The 6,401-nt window shown below is 42.8% G+C and overlaps 1 pseudogene; it reads right to left on the reverse strand.

Moving 5' to 3' along the window:
• Positions 1-3,250: 3,250 nt before the first annotated feature.
• On the reverse strand, positions 3,251-3,683 carry LOC103674921 (annotated as a pseudogene).
• Between the last annotated feature and the right edge of the window lie 2,718 nt (positions 3,684-6,401).

The raw sequence follows: 6,401 nt of genomic DNA on the forward strand, positions 1-6,401 counted from the left end.
CCTGTCACTTAGCTTAACAGTTTCAAGATTTATCCGTTTTGTAAATTTATTTACATACATACTTATTTATTTACTTACCTGCTTATTCATTTATTAATTTTACACCTTGCAGACAATGCCTGAGAGGGAGTTTGATGATGGTGATACTGTGGAGCCGCCTTGTGGCAAAATCCCGAACTGCTGCTTGAACACTAAGGAACAGGAAAATGGGAGGCATGGTTTGTGACACAAAACCAGCAGACAGAATTCTCGGAAGGTCAGCATGGAAACTGGGGAATTCTGGGGCTAAACCATATCGGTGGGCTCCCTCTGGACACTGAATATAAATGAAATCATACAACGTGTGGTCTTTTGCATTTTTGACTCCTTTCACTTAGCTTAATATTTTCAAGGCTCATCCACTTTTTATTTATTTATTTATTTATTTATTTATTTATTTATTTATTTATTTAATTACTTATTTATTTACTTATTTTTATTAATTGTACACCTTGCAGATAATACTTGAGCATGGACTTTGATGAAGATGGTACTGTGGAGCCGCCTTGTGGCAAAAGCCTGAACTGCAGCTTGAACATTAAAGAACAGGAAAATGGAAGGGATGGTCTCTGACACAAACCCAGCAGACAGAACTTTCTGAAGGTCAGAATGGAAAGTGGGGAACTCCTGGACTAACCATATCGGTGGTCTCTCTCTGGACACTACATATAAATGGAATCATTTTTATAGGCAAATATAGACGTATTTGTGACCTTTTCCTTTTTAGACTCCTTTCACTTAGCTTAGTATTTTCAAGCTTCATCCATTTTATTCATCTGCCTTCAGACAGAGTGGGAAGCTTCCCAGCTGAAAAATCACCAGTAGCCATTCTATGATGTTATAGAAGAGCTTATGGCTGAAGACTAGTCACTCCAGGAGTAAATCAGAGAAATGGAGAAAAGTGAAGCTAATGATAATATACAAAACTTAGCAAAACTTGTCTGTGAAGGGGCATCTGGCTGGCTCTGTTGGTGGACATGTGACTCTTGATCTTGGGCTTGTGATTTAGAGCTCCACATTGGGTGTAGAGATTACTTAAAAATACAATCCTTTTGAAAAAATGAAGTTTCTGGAAAAACCATTGTCAGTGATACCTGTTATGTGCAATCAACCTGACTTCTAACCACTGGAAACTCTTGTTTTCTTGGGATCCAAACACTCTGCATTTTACCTTTAATTTTTTTGTTGATGTTTTTATAACTTTCTTTACATGAATCGTTCATTTTCATCACTCTGTATGTAGCAAGTATGGAGGAGCAAAGTGAAGCTCTATGTTGTTCGAGTTACCGAATGACACAGAGGAAATGTGTCAAAACCTTCTTCAAATAAACACTTTTCAGAGTAAATACCCAGAGCCAGGACAGACTTAGTCAACCATCCTTTTGGCTTACCATGCCTTTGGGATCGTGAAAGACAGGTTAAATGATGCAAGGTCTTGATCTGAGAATATATCAAAGTTCATTGACAAATCAATGATGTTGCACTATATATAGATACTCAGTTGAAGAAAACACCTCAGTTCCCAGGTGTTCTAGGTAAGAGATAGTTTCCGTATCTACGTAAGAGGGTAGAGGGGGCAGTTGCTGGCAGACACTTAGGTAAAGGGTTTCCAGAAATAATTCCATGTGGATCAACTGTCCCAAGTAAGTGGCAGGCTGCCATTTCTGTTTCAAGATGTGAATGTAATTTGCCTATTGAATGCTGTAATCAAGAGCAAACAACACTCGACTCTACAAATTAGACCATCCTGTTTTCTCTTTTAAAAAATTTGAGATGTGCCTCGGTGGCTCAGTTGGTTAAGCAACCGGCTAAGCTTCCGGCTCTTGGATTCAGCTCAGGTCATGATCTCATGGGTCTTGAGATCAAGCCCTGCATCAGGCTCAACACGCAGTGGGGAGTCTGCTTGAAGATTCTCTCCTTCTGCCCCTCCCCCAGTGCTCATTCTCTCTCTCTCAAATAAATAAATCTTTAAAAAAATAAAAAAAATCAAGTTGACTCTGGTGTGTGCGTGTGTTTCTATGTTCCCTCTAGCTCTACCGTTTGGACACATGCTCACAGTTGCAGATTAACTCTCTCCGTTCAGACAGGACCGGCACCTCCAGTCTCAAGGTTTAGATATCCAAGAAAATGATTTGTTGTATCCTGGAAAAGTGATGGCTCCAGAGGGATATTTCTGGGTAAGTGATTCCAGAAAGCTAGCTGATGCTCTGAAGTCAAGCTCTCAACCTGCATCCTCCCTCCCCTGGTCTGGGACGCTCAGAGCTGCCATCCTGGATATGACCACTAGGCGGCATCCCATTTATCGTCATTTTTGATGTTCCTTTTTTTTGGATTTTTTTAAAAATATGTAATGACTATAGTAATCAGTTTATTACACAGATTCATCATTCTTGAACGTACAAGCTCCAGAGGAGCAATTGGGTCTTTAAGTATACACAAGCATTTCCATCAAATGCATTTTCACCCTTACATCCAGATAGACCTAAGCAGTTAAAAACACAAGAAAAATAAGAGCGATTAGCTATGTATGAACTGAGAAACCACATACAAACCAAAGAACGTGGAAGAGAGAAAGGAGCTGAAAGGACAAAGGTTGAAAGGTGGGGAGATGCAAAAGGTGTGAGACCAAAGGCCATCACACTTTATGTACTAATAGCTCCAATCCATTTAAATGTTGACCAGTTAAATTTAGACCTTAAAATACAGGATGTGGGTAGAGTTTAATCATAACTTTCGCCTAAGAGGTAGGTCCTTCGGAATAAAATGAATACAGAAACAACTTCGTGTCTTCGCCTTGCCTTTCATAACAGTTCTGAGTTTCAAAGGATCCCACTTAAAAACAATGTCCTACAGGTCAGTGGAGCTTTTCTTCCCCACCAGAGCACACAACATACCCACCACCCCTCACCTTGCCATTATCCAAATGTAAGTCAATAAAGAAAACTTTCAGTCTCACACCTAGGCTACGCCTGGAGAGAACTGGCTTGTCACGCACACACACTTCTATGCTAGGAGGCAATGTTGGTACAGAAGTACAGTATTTCTAGTTTGTCGTTCCAAGTTTGTACAACACGCAGCACTGCTGTAGCAGGTAAACATGTGCACAGGAGAAGATGAGGCGTGGGCTCGTAGAAAGCAGGCAAATGAAAACCAAAAGGACTTTCTCTCTCACAGTTCCCCTATCTTTATCTGTGGAGGTAAGTTTCTTTAATTACATCGCATACTTCTGAGTCCATTCCCGGGCTAGTCTGTTGTACTTTTCTCTATTTTGTAGATCGGAGCAATCTCAGGCACTAAAGCATCATCGGGATTGGGATCTCACGACAGAGAACAGATGGACAAAAGTACTTTGGAAATAGTGCTGGAGACCATTGTGACCAGCGAATATCAAGACAAATGCTGCCATTACTGTTAATATTTGGATGATAAATTCTTGTTGTAAATGCAACCTGAGGTGGCTTGAAGGGCTAATCTGTTGGGAAATGAATTGTCAAGAAAAATACTGCATCCTGATAGGGACTGTCATTTGACCCCATTATTGCAGCTTGCCAACGGAATGTATCTCCAACAGTGCCTGCTGAACACTTTGCTGGGGGGTCCCGTGCCAGGTCATTCAATTCCTTGTGGATTCTCTTCAGAGCCATCAAGGCAGGCGGGTGGCGGGACCCCCGGGGCGGGGACGGGTCAGGGGAGGGTCGGGGAAGGGACGAGAGGGCGGGAGGCCGCCTCGGTGATCGCGGGTCCGCGGAAGAAGATGGGGAGTTCGGGAGCGCAGGTCCGGCAGGACGGACTGACGGCCGGCGCCTACTTGGCTCCTGAGCCTGCCGCAGCGGCCACGGCAGCACCCGGCGGCGGTCCCTTCATATGCCGCCGCCTGAGCCGCCGCTGCCGCCGCCGCCACCTCTTGCACGGAATCTCAGCGCCGCCTCCTCCGCTGCCAAGGGTCCCTCCGCCGGGAAGCGAGAGCCCGGGTCCCTCGGCCGGGGAGCGAGAGCCCAGGCGTCGGGCTCGGGCGGCGCCGCGAGGTCCGACAGCCAGAAGGACGCTTCTCGGATGTTTTTTAATGAAAAGGGGTACATGTTGCAAAATACATAAAAAATATGATATGGTTTGTTGACTATTTTAACAATTCTGCTTAGAACACTCTTATGTATATTAAAGCAAATCCATGTGCTGTTGACCAGAAACGAAATGGTGTTCAGTGATTTCAGCTGCTGTCCTGTGTGGACTGTACAGAGGGTCCCTGCCAGAGAACAGGGTGTTCCCCATCCATTACCTTAACCTTGTGAAGGTTGCCCAAACCTTCTCACCCCCTGCCTGTCATCCCCTGTCCATGACACAGGACGCAGCCGCCCGGACCTAGATGTGACATTGGGTCACCTACCCCCCTGCTCCGCCCTTCACTGTCTTTTGCACCAGGGGCAGCAGGTGTTTGTTTGTTTGTTTGTTTGTTTTTTGTAGGCCCCCAGGGTATGTGGTTTCACAGTCTTTATTGACACCTACCAGGTTTCCAGACGCAATTGGAATCATTCTATAGAGATTTAAATCCTGAGTTTTTGGTAGAATGCTGTTTTTACTCCCTGCGGACCCTTCTTAGGAGAGAAGTTGAATGGCGGTGGTACTTTGGTACCAGTTTTTTTTTTTTTGACAAAACCCTGAACTGCTGCTTGAACTTACCAGGGAAGGAAAATGGGATGGGCTGTGACCCTAACCCATCAGACAGAGCTTCCTGAAAGTCACAGTGGAAGGCAGAGAATTCCTAGCTACAGCATATGGATGGGCCATCTCTGGACATTGCATATAAGTAGAATCATGCACGTGTGGCTTTTTGCATATTCTGCTTCTTTCACTTAACATTTTCAAGGTTTATGCATGTTGTAGGTAGCGTGTATCAGTACTTCATTCCTTTTTATGGCCAAATAATAATCCGGATTTTTCCCATTCATTGAATGGTAAACACTGAGGGTGTTTTCACTGTTGGCTGTCACGAACAACCATACAACGCGCGTTTGTGTACTAGGTTTTATGTAGCCATTTCTCCTGGCTGTGTACCTAGCAGTGGGTTTTCTCGTCACATGGTAACTCTTTGTTGAAGTGTTTGACGAGCTGCCAGACCATTCTTATGACCCTGACAGTGTTGAGGAGTGCAGGCATAGGCTGTTAATTTTCTCCTGATTAGACCATGCTTCTGGGTTTTGAGAAAAAAACAACAACACAGAGTTGAATTGCCCTTGTCACATCACATTTATGAGGATGTGATACCCATGTGACATCACGGGATCCCTGTAGCTGCTGACCCTCATCACAGAGGGAAGGTGATGTTTTTTCTAGTCTTTCCAGTACAGTAACTGTTCTGCATTCACTTCCCTTATACTTTAGAAACGAGCCACTAAGCGTACACCATGTGAATGTCAGTGAGAATGGGATGGCCGGATGTTGATATTAAACATCTACACTTGGCTTGATGTTAAACATCTGTTAAAATGGGTATGGGTAGTATTTATGATAAAAACTATCCCTTAAAAAATCGACTACTTAAGAAATATTTTTAGTTAAAAAGCATGGTGAGCTATGAAATTAATCCAGGTTAATGAAAATCTTTACACTTTTTTCTTTTTCCTCTACAAATAATCACTGTCCAGAATGACATGATTATCATTCCCACATATTCCTTTATCCTTCTATCCAAATGAGAGCTTCCCTAAACAAAATATAGTATTGTTTTGCATTTTTTCGCTACACAAAGACACACATGTACAGACCTACAGACAAACACAGCAGTGTAGTCATCCTCCAACTTGCTGATTTAACATTGCGTGTGCATACACGTATGCGTATGTGTGTGAGTAACGCATATGTGTATAGAGTGTGTGTGTGTATAGTATCCTCATTCATATTCCTTCATATATATATACACACATACGGTATATTGCAGTGCACATGTGCACACACACAAACACACACATACACAGGAAAACCTGATTTTTACCCTCAGGGCAGTGTTGTGAGTTCAAGGGGAAACCGGAATTCCTCCAGATCCCAGCACAGTATTTGCTGCATCAGCCGCAACGTCAAGTTTTGCTGACTTTCCATCCCAACTGCTCTGAGCCTTAACAGCGATATAATTTCTCAACCCATTCATTTCTGCTTTTACCTTTCTTCTTTCCATCTCGCTCTGCTTGAGGTCGTGATTCTTTATCATGATTTCTTGTACTCATTTATTTTTATTTCTATTTCTAAATTTTGTGCTTTAGTTGTTCTCTGGTTTTAATAAGACATAATTGACATATAACATTGTATAAGTTTAAGGAGTACAACGTAATGATTTGATATATGTATATATTGCCAAAAGCTTACTATAA

Source organism: Ursus maritimus (assembly GCF_017311325.1).
Source record: "Ursus maritimus isolate PB19 chromosome X unlocalized genomic scaffold, ASM1731132v1 scaffold_X1, whole genome shotgun sequence".
Classification (NCBI taxonomy): domain Eukaryota; kingdom Metazoa; phylum Chordata; class Mammalia; order Carnivora; family Ursidae; genus Ursus; species Ursus maritimus.